We start from the raw sequence: 11021 nt of genomic DNA on the forward strand, positions 1-11021 counted from the left end.
GTTGACTGTGCGTACAGCACTACCAGGCAACAACTAGCGGTGTTGGAGCCCAGGGACAGGTGGAGGAGGAGGAGGTGGAGGAGGTAGGAGGGATTGCCACACACACAGCAGGGGAACAGCTGACGTTACTGAACCCCAATAACAGAGGAGGGACTGTTGACTGTGCGTACAGCACTTCTGGACGGCAACTGGCGGTGTTGGAGCCCAGGGGCAGGTGGAGGAGGAGGAGGTTGGAGGAGGTAGGAGGGATTGCCACACACACAGCAGGGGAACAGCTGACGTTACTGAACCCCAATAACAGAGGAGGGACTGTTGACTGTGCGTACAGCACTTCTGGACGGCAACTGGCGGTGTTGGAGCCCAGGGGCAGGTGGAGGAGGAGGAGGTTGGAGGAGGTAGGAGGGATTGCCACACACACAGCAGGGGAACAGCTGACGTTACTGAACCCCAATAACAGAGGAGGGACTGTTGACTGTGCGTACAGCACTACCAGGCAACAACTAGCGGTGTTGGAGCCCAGGGGCAGGTGGAGGAGGAGGAGGTTGGAGGAGGTAGGAGGGATTGCCACACACACAGCAGGGGAACAGCTGACGTTACTGAACCCCAATAACAGAGGAGGGACTGTTGACTGTGCGTACAGCACTACCAGGCAACAACTAGCGGTGTTGGAGCCCAGGGACAGGTGGAGGAGGAGGAGGTGGAGGAGGTAGGAGGGATTGCCACACACACAGCAGGGGAACAGCTGACGTTACTGAACCCCAATAACAGAGGAGGGACTGTTGACTGTGCGTACAGCACTTCTGGACGGCAACTGGCGGTGTTGGAGCCCAGGGACAGGTGGAAAAGCAGAGGAACACAATGTAGGCCGAAGCCTGAGAAAGTCGAAAGGGAACCTTTAACCCCCCCCCAAGGCGTTTGTAGCTGAAAGAGCCAGCTTGTGCAGCACAAAAGATGCAAAAGGAAAAGGTGGCTCTTTTCATCATGCTCCTTGCAAACACAGAACTAAACACTTATAAAATGTGTCCCCTGCAACCGTAAAACCGTCCCGGAGGTGGGACTTTCCTTCGTAATGTGACGCAGCACAGCCGTCATTCCTACCCCCCCGGCGCCGCGCACCGGCTCCTCAGCGTTGTTTTATTCCGTCCCGGAGCCTGCGCTGTTATGTTATCCCGTGGCCAGGCACACTTAGCGCTGCCCGTCTTCTGGCATCATTTGGTGTCAGGATGGCTGCGCCTGTGCGGCCGCGCTGGCAGAGAGCCCGCCTCGCAGTGTCTTCTGATTTAATCCCACTGGGGGCCTGGGATCCATGGACATGCGCAGTGCATATCCTCGCCTCTCACTCCCCTCCCTACGGCTTCTTAAGACTGTGCGGTGTCACGGCCGTGGCATGCTATTAGGGACCAGCTGACACCGAACAGTCTGAAGAAGCCATAGGGAAATGAGTGAGAGGTGGAGGTTCAGATATGCACTGCGCATGTCCATGGATCCCAGGCCCCCAGTGGGATTAAATCAGAAGACACTGCGAGGCGGGCTCTCTGCCAGCACGGCCGCACAGGCGCAGCCATCCTGACACCAAATGATGCCAGAAGACGGGCAGCCCTAAGTGTGCCTGGCCACGGGATAACATAACAGCGCAGGCTCCGGGACGGAATAAAACAACGCTGAGGAGCCGGTGCGCGGCGCCGGGGGGGTAGGAATGACGGCTGTGCTGCGTCACATTACGAAGGAAAGTCCCACCTCCGGGACGGTTTTACGGTATCAGTGGACACATTTTATAAGTGTTAAGTTCTGCGTGTGCAAGGAGCTAAACAAAAATAGCTACCTTTTCCTTGTGCAGCATTACTGCTGCACAAGGTGGCTCTTTCAGTAACAAACGCCTTGGGGGGGGGGGGACAGATTCCCTTACATTTCAGTTGTTGTGTCAGCGTGGCGGTCGCATGACACATTGCCGGCTACACAGCTGGGGATCAGCTGACGTTACTGAAACCCAATAACACTGGGTCGTATGTTTTGACTGTGCAGACGGCACTTCTGAGCCTCAACTGGCGGTGTTGGAGCCCAGGAATTTAAGTTCAGGTGGTAGAAAGATGAACACAACAGGAGACCTGGATAACGTATACAGTGACCTAATTATTTAATCAGGAGGAGGAGTGGCAAATTCCTGTGAGATCCAGGCCTTGTTCATTTTCAGGAAAGTAAGCCGGTCAACGTTATCGGAGGATAGTCGCATGCGACGGTCAGTTAGTACACCACCTGCAGCACTAAAGACACGTTCCGATAATACACTGGCCGCAGGGCAAGACAGCACCTCCAATGCATACTGGCTTAGCTCTGGCCATGTATCCAGCTTTGAGACCCAAAACTTGAAAGGGGAAGAGCCGTCTGGGAGTACAGCAAGAGGGCAAGACATGTAGTCTGTCACCATCTGACGGAACCGTTGCCTCCTGCTGACTGGAGCCGTCTGTGATGGTGTAGACTTTTGTGGGGGGCACAGAAAACTGTGCCACAGTTGGGCCATACTGGTCTTGCCTTGGGCAGAGGCACTGCTTCTGCTCCCTCTTTGTGCAGAGCCTCCTCCACTGCCTGGACGCACTGAGCTGCTTTGTAATGCACTAGCAGCACTTCTCTCAGTTGGAATGGAGAAGATGATGGAATTGACCAGTGTGTCTTGGTACTCCCGCATTTTTCGCTCCCGGTTCAACGGTGTGATGAGGCTTTCTACGTTGTCCCGGTAGCGAGGATCGAGGAGGGTGAACACCCAATAATCAGACATGTTGAGAATGTGGGCGATGCGGCGGTCGTTTCTCAGGCACTGCAGCATGTAATCCACCATGTGCTGCAGACTGCCAACTGCCCAAGAAACGCTGTCCCCTGCTGGAGGCGTGATCTCTGCCCGCTCGTCATCACCCCACCCTCGCTGTACACACTGAGTACTGGACAATTCGGTAACTCCCTCCTCTGGACGGACGTCTTCCTCCTCCATTGACTCCTCCTCATCCTCCTCACAAACTGTCCCCTGCCTACGCGTTTGTGAGGAACCACGTGGCGCTGACTGTCCAGAAGATGATGGAAATGGTGAATCCTCATCCTCCACCTCTTCCACAACATCATCCCTTAGCGCTTGCAGTGATTTTTCAAGCAGGCAGATAAGGGGGACAGTCATGCTGACTAGTGCATCATCTGCACTCGCCATCCGCGTGGAATAATCAAAGGGACGCAAAACCTGGCAGACATCATTCATAGTGGCCCACTCTGTGGTTGTGAAGTCTGTACGGCGCTGACTGCGACTTTTTTGCGCCTGAAGCAGCTGGTACTCCATTACAGCTTGCTGCTGCTCACACAACCGCTCCAACATATGTAACGTGGAATTCCACCTGGTAGGTAGGTCACATATGATGCGATGTTCCGGCAGGCGGTGTCGGCGCTGCAGAGCCGCAATGCGCGCTTTTGCCGTGCTGGAACGCCGCAAGTGAGCACACTCTAGGCGGACCTTGTGCAGCAGTGCATCAAGATCCGGATAGTCCCTCAAAAAGCTCTGCACGACCAAATTGAGCACATGTGCCAGACATGGGATGTGAGTGAGGTTGCCGAGGCCCAGAGCTGCCACCAGATTTCGGCCATTATCACACACTACCATGCCTGGCTGGAGATTCGCTGGCACAAACCACACATCGCTCTCCTGCTTGATGGCATTCCAGAGCTCCTGCGCTGTGTGGCTACGATTCCCCAAAAAAATTAATTTCAAGACGGCCTGTTGACGTTTGGCCACGGCTGTGCTCATGTCGGTCGTAACAGGTACACGTTCATCACGGGTCCATGTGGAGGTGGACTGTGACGGCTCCTGCAGCGATGATTCTGAGGAACTGGTGTAAGAGGAGGAGTCAATGCGTACAGAATGGATTCCTGCAATCCTTGGAGTGGGCAGGACACGTCCTGCGCCACTCGCACGGTCTGTACCTGGCTCAACAACATTAACCCAATGGGCAGTGAGGGAAAGGTATCGCCCCTGTCCATGTTGACTGGTCCACGCATCGGTGGTGAGGTGGACCTTGCTACTGACGGCGTTCAGTAGCGCGTGTTTTATGTGTCCCTCCACATGCTTGTGCAGGGCAGGGACGGCTTGCCTGCTGAAGTAAAAGCGGCTGGGCACATTGTACTGTGGGACTGCCAATGACATCAAGTCACGGAAGCTGTCAGTCTCCACCAGCCTGAATGACAGCATTTCCAGTGACAGAAGTTTGGCAATGCCTGCAGTCAGAGCCTGTGCTCGTGGGTGGTTTGACGAGAAAGGCCGCCTTTTCTCCCATGCCTGTACTACCGATGGCTGTAGACTGGGCTGGGAGTGTGTGGATGACTGGGAAAGTGGCGCTGCGGGTGGAATTACAGCGGGTCTCTGGACAACAGGGCCAGAGGTTCTTCCACGGCGATCCTGGGAGGAAGCCGAACCAGCTGCGTGTGAGCTAGAGGAAGAGGCAACACGAGCTGAAGAGGTGGTAGCTGCCGCTGTTGGTTGGCCTACCTCTTCAGTGTGTTTTTCTAACTCCGCCGGGTGCCTGTTGCGCACATGTTTCCACATGTTGGAGGTATTGAGGTTGCTGACATTTCGACCTCTTTTGACTTTTTGATGACACACGTTGCATCTGACATAGCAAATGTCATCTGCAACTGTGTCAAAAAAGGACCAGGCACTGCAAGTCTTGGGAGCGCCCTTTTTGGCTTTTGGAAGAGACATGCTCCTAACGGGTGCCAAAGCGGAGGCTGCAGGATCCGCAGTCTTCCCCCTCCCTCTCCCTCTTTGGGCCGTACGGGGAATCTCTTCCTCAGAGCTGCTCCCACCACCTTCCTGTCCCTCACGCCAAGATGGGTCGAGGACCTCATCATCTACACTACCCTCTGCCCCCAACTGCTCCTCCTGGGTAGTCTCAGCAGCAGAGCACGCACCAGTAAGTGGCACCTGAGTGTCATCATCAGCTGATGCGGCCTGCGATGTGGTGACCGGAGCCACTGGCCCACCCGCCTCTTCAGAGGAAGACAGAAAAAGCTGTTGGGCATCACTGCACCCTGCCTCTTCTTCCATTTCTCCAATGCTGCTTGGCTGGCCCCCTGTTTCCAAGCCAAGAGATTCAGAGAACAGAAGTAGAGACGGCTCCTGTCCTGGGCTCTCTGTCTGCCTGGGCAATTTGGCAGGTGGTGAAGAGACAGATGGCTGCTCTCCAGTGCTCTGTGTCTGAGAGGATGTGGCACTAATGGAAGTTGATGCATTAGCTGCCATCCATCCGACAACAGCTTCAATTTGGTCTTCACGCAGCAGCGGTGTACGGCGCTCTGACACAAAGCTGCGCATGAACGACTGTTGCCTGGTGAAAGTGGGTGCTGATGAGTCACCGGTGCCCGCAGCAGGCACAGAATCCCCACGTCCCCTCCCTGCTCCGCGCCCACGCCCACGCCCACGTGCCTTACTCACTGCCTTCTTCATCTTGGTTGACTGATAAAGATAAGCAGAAAAGTACTAACGGATTTGTGTGCTTATTCCTGAACAACTCCTCCTAACAGGTATAAGAAACACTAATTTTCTAAAGTGTGGACTAGACTTTAATATGAGCTAATGTGGCCTACAGAAATGTAAAGTGGTGTAACTGGTGTGTTTGGTGAACTTTATTATTTATTTCTTTTTTGGGGGCTGAACTGACAACAGATAGAGCTGCAGTCACACGGAGACCGTGCAGACAGACGTAAACGGCGCTGCAAGGCCCAAAAACCCTCCTCTACGTTATCCTATGTAGTGTTTTTCCACAAATTAGCTGGAGACGGGTGGAAAGACACTAATAGGATTTTTTTAAATTAATTAGCAGCAGACTACACTACTTGAAAAAAAATTAAAATTGATTTGGCGGTATGACGCAGTGAACAACCCTGAGCTGGAGACAACCAGGCTACGGCTGCTCACAGACTACAGGGCGAGCTGCAGTCACACGGAGACCGTGCAGACAGACGTAAACGGCGCTGCAAGGCCCAAAAACCCTCCTCTACTTTATCCTATGTAGTGTTTTTCCACAAATTAGCTGGAGACGGGTGGAAAGACACTAATAGGATTTTTTAAAATTAATTAGCAGCAGACTACACTACTTGAAAAAAAATTAAAATTGATTTGGCGGTATGACGCAGTGAACAACCCTGAGCTGGAGACAACCAGGCTACGGCTGCTCACAGACTACAGGGCGAGCTGCAGTCACACGGAGACCGTGCAGACAGCCGTAAACGGCGCTGCAAGGCCCAAAAACCCTCCTCTACTTTATCCTATGTAGTGTTTTTCCACAAATTAGCTGGAGACGGGTGGAAAGACACTAATAGGATTTTTTTGAATAAATTAGCAGCAGACTACACTACTTGAAAAAAAAAAAAAAAAAAAAAAAAAGAACAGTATGAGGCAATGAACCACCCTCCCTGAACTGAATACAACCAGCTATGGATGGCCTATGTGGCTGCACTCAGACTAGAGAGTGGGCTGCACTCACACACACACACACACAGACCTTGCAGATCGCTGTGAAAACAGCGCTACAAGGCAAAAGCAAGGTGAATAGTAGGTGAACACAGCGGTTGCTAAATTAGCCTTTGGAAAGCACAAAGAAGCAAATCGCTATCTCTAAACTGTCCCTCAGTCAGCAAACAGCGTCCTGTCACTAACTGAATTCACAGCAGAGTGATCGCAAAATGGCGCCAGCGACTTTTAAACTGCATCATGACATCATTTCAGCAGCCAATCACAGCCTTGCCAGTAGTTTCATGCCCTCCATGCTAAACAGGATGTGCCCACACTTGGAATCATTCTCATTGGCTGAATTTCGGAATTTTGAATCTGGGAACTTCCGATTCCGGTATCCGATACGCGGCAAGTATCGGAATCCCGGTATCGGAATTCCGATACCGCAAGTATCGGCCGATACCCGATACTTGCGGTATCGGAATGCTCAACACTAGTTAACAGCCGTGGGTGGATCGCGATTCCACCTGCGTCTGTTAGGGGCAACTGACAGCTAATCAGATCAAGCAGTCATGTGCCTGAAAAGATGCAGCCTCAGCACATCAAATGCCAGGACAAGACCTATGAAGAACCTATACGTCATGGGTCATGAAGGGGTTAAATATTTATCCAGTTTTTCTTTCCATATTACCAGCTCATGTCTCCAATCATCCAGGCACTCACACTTCATCAATTTTATCTTTAGATCAGTCTCATTCTTAATTTTGTCTTTTAATTTGCTGATTTCCAATTCCAGATTAAAAATACTTTGTTTCTTAACTTAACTTAATTCAGCAACACGACAAGCAGATTTAGAAGACTAACCAGTAACCATTTCCAGATTGAGAATACCATCAGGTCCATGCTACAGGCCAAACTCCAGACTCGGAGCTTTCCCTGGGTCATCAGCCCAGCTTCCCTCTCCACCTAGGTCAAAAGCGGAGACCTCCACCCCGCTGGGAGCTCACAAACACACATCTATCATCTCCTATGTACAAGAGTAGAACTACTACAATACTGCCCCTATGCATAAGAATATAACTACTATAATACTGCCCTCTATGTACAAGAATATAACTACTCTAATACTGCTCCTATGTACAAGAATATAACTACTATAATACTGCCTCTATGTAGAAGAGTAGAACTACTACAATACCGCCCCTATGCATAAGAATATAACTACTATAATACTGCCCTCTATGTACAAGAATATAGCTACTCTAATACTGCTCCTATGTACAAAAATATAACTACTATAATACTGCCTCTATGTACAAGAATATAACTACTACAATACTGCCCCTATGTATAGGAATATGAATACTATAATACTGCCCTCTGAAGAAGCACTACAGCGAAACGCACGTTGGGGTCCCTCTTCCATGCTCCGGTTTGTAGGTTGGTATTGCATCTTCACTTTTGATTTACTGCCCTCTGGTCTATCACCCTCCTTTCACATTATGCCTCTTTTGTGATGGATGTTGCTTTATAACAATGGATTCACCATAGGCATTGGCAACTTGGCTACAATTTGGCGCAATGCTTTATTGTTTGAATATGCTTATTGGTGTTTGAACCATTTATTTATATTATAGTTTTGTGCACTTGCACTCTTGAGTTTCTATGCAGCATTTTCCTCATTGAAATTGTTTTGTTAGGATATTCCTCTTTCCAATAGCTTTAGTAAATGGCTTCTAGGAGGCTATACTTAGGTTTTTGGTGTTGATTGATCATGGCCATTATTACCTGCATTGTATACTAGCCTCATCGGACATGGCACTTAGGTGTCACTATCCCTGTCAATTGTATGTATTTTAACCAACACTGTCTATGTAATGTTTATAATAAAGTAACTATTTATTAATTCTTATATTGCTCCAAGGCCCTTTTCTTTTTTTGGATACTATGTACAAGAATATGACTACTATAATACTGCCACTAGGTACAAGAATATAACTACTATAATACTGCCCCTATGTAGAAGAACATAACTACTACAATACTGCCCCCTATAAACAAGAACATAACTACTATAATACTGCCCCTATCTACAAGAACATAACTACTATAATACTGCCCCATATAAACAAGAACATAGCTACTATAATACAGCCCCTATGTACAAGAATATAACTACTATAAAAAGCCAACCCTTGATCCAACTGCTACGTCCAGCTATCGCCCAATATCGCTGCTCCCATTCGCTTCCAAACTCCTGGAGCAGCACGTCCACGCTGAACTTTCCTCCCACCTCTCATCTAACTTGTTCTTTGACAATCTACAATCTGGTTTGCACCTCCATCACTCAACTGAGACAGCTCTGACCAAAATCACTAATGACCTACTTACAACCAAAGCTAACGGACAATACTCTGTACTCAGTTGACCACTGCCTCCTACTACAGATCCTCTCCTCCTTTGGGATCAAAGACCTCGCCCTATCCTGGATCTCCTCGTACCTTTCCAACCGCACATTCAGCGTCTCCCACTCCCACACTACCTCCTCATCCCACCCTCTCTCTGTTGGAGTCCCCCAAGGCTCTGTTCTAGGACCCCTACTCTTCTCAAACTATACACTTGACCTGGGACAACTCCTAAAGTCTCATGGTTTCAAGTACCACCTTTATGCTGATGACACTCAGATCTACCTTTTTGGCCCAGATGTCACCGCTCTGCTGTCCAGAATCCCGGAGTGTCTATCAGCTATATCCTCCTTCTTCTCCTCTCGCTTCCTCAAACTCAATGTGGACAAATCTGAACTCATCATCTTTCCTCCATCCCATAGATCTTCCTTACCTGACCTATCTATCGCAATTAACGACATCACGCTTTTCCCCGTACCCATAGTCCGCTGCCTCGGAGTGACCTTTGACTCTGCCCTGTCCTTCAAACCGCACATCCAAGCTCTCTCCACCTCCTGTCGCCTCCAGCTCAAAAATATCTCCAGAATCCGTCCTTTCCTCAACCCTCAATCTACATAAATGCTTGTGCATGCCCTCATCATCTCCTGCCTTGTCAACTGCAATATCCTTTTCTGTGGCCTCCCTGGTAACACCCTTGCACCTCTCCAGTCCATCCTTAACTTTGCTGCCCGACTAATTAATCTCCTTGCTACACCTCCGCTTCTCCCCTCTGCAAATCCCTTCACTTGCTCCCATTCCCTCAGCGTATCCAGTTCAAATTACTAACACTGACCTACAAAGCCATCTATATCCCCCATCCTCGGGAATTCTTTGCCCCAACACGTCTGACTATCAACCACATTCGGATCCTTCAGACGGAACCTGAAAACCCACCTCTTCAGGAAAGCTTACAGCCTGCACTGACCCCGCTGCTTCCTCATCACTACCGGAGATACTGCCTCACCAACACCGGAGATCCTGCAACCCTCAGCCTATTGTCTCCTTCCCCACCATCCTGTAGAATGTAAGCCCGCAAGGGCAGGGTCGTCACCCCTCTGTATCAGTCTGTCATTGTTAGTTTGTTTACTGTAAGTGATATCTGTAATTTGTATGTAACCCATTCTCATGTACAGCACCATGGAATCAATGGTGCTATATAAATAAATAATAATAATAATACTATAATACTGCCCCCTACGTACAAGAATATAACTACTATAATACTGTGCCCAACATACAGGAATATAGCTATTATAATACTGCCCCATATACAGGAATGTAATTACTATAATACTGCTCCTATGTACAAGAATACAAGAATATACCGTATATACTCGAGTATAAGCCGAGATTTTCAGCCCAAATTTTGGGGCTGAAAGTGCCCCTCTCGGCTTATACTCGAGTCACGGTCGGCGGTGGGGTCGGCGGGTGAGGGGGAGAGAGGTCTGTCGCATACTCACCTAGTCCCGGCACTCCTGGCGCTCCCCCTGCCCGTCCCACGGTCTTCGGTGTCGCAGCTCGTCCCCTGTTCAGCGGTCACGTGGGACCGCTCATTAAAGTTATGAATATGGACTCCACTCCCATAGGGGTGGAGCCAATTATTCATTTCTCTAATCAGCGGTAACAGTGACAGCTGACAGAGGAAGAGGCTGCGACACCCGGAGACCTGCTGTCCGGGGGAAGGAGCGGGACACCGGGAGCAGGTAAGTATCTCATAGTCACCTGTCCGCGTTCCACACACCGAGCGCCGCTCTGTCTTCCCGTCCTCTTGCTCTGACTGTTCAGGTCAGAGGGCGCGATGACGCATATAGTGTGCGCGCCGCCCTCTGCCTGAACAGTCAGTGCGGAGAGACGCCGAGACGGGACGCTGAGGAGCTGCAAGCAAGAGAGGTGAGTATGTCGTTTTTTTTTTATTGCAGCAGCATTGTATATTGCACAGATTTATGTGGAGCATCTATGGGGCCGTAATCAAAGGTGCTGAGCATTATATATGGCACAGCTATCTATGGGGCCATAATCAAAGGTGCAGAGCATTGTATATGGCACAGCTTTCTATGGAGCATCTATGGGGCCATAATGAACTGTGCAGAGCA

The sequence above is a fragment of the Ranitomeya variabilis genome, chromosome 1, assembly GCF_051348905.1.
Source record: "Ranitomeya variabilis isolate aRanVar5 chromosome 1, aRanVar5.hap1, whole genome shotgun sequence".
Lineage (NCBI taxonomy): Eukaryota > Metazoa > Chordata > Amphibia > Anura > Dendrobatidae > Ranitomeya > Ranitomeya variabilis.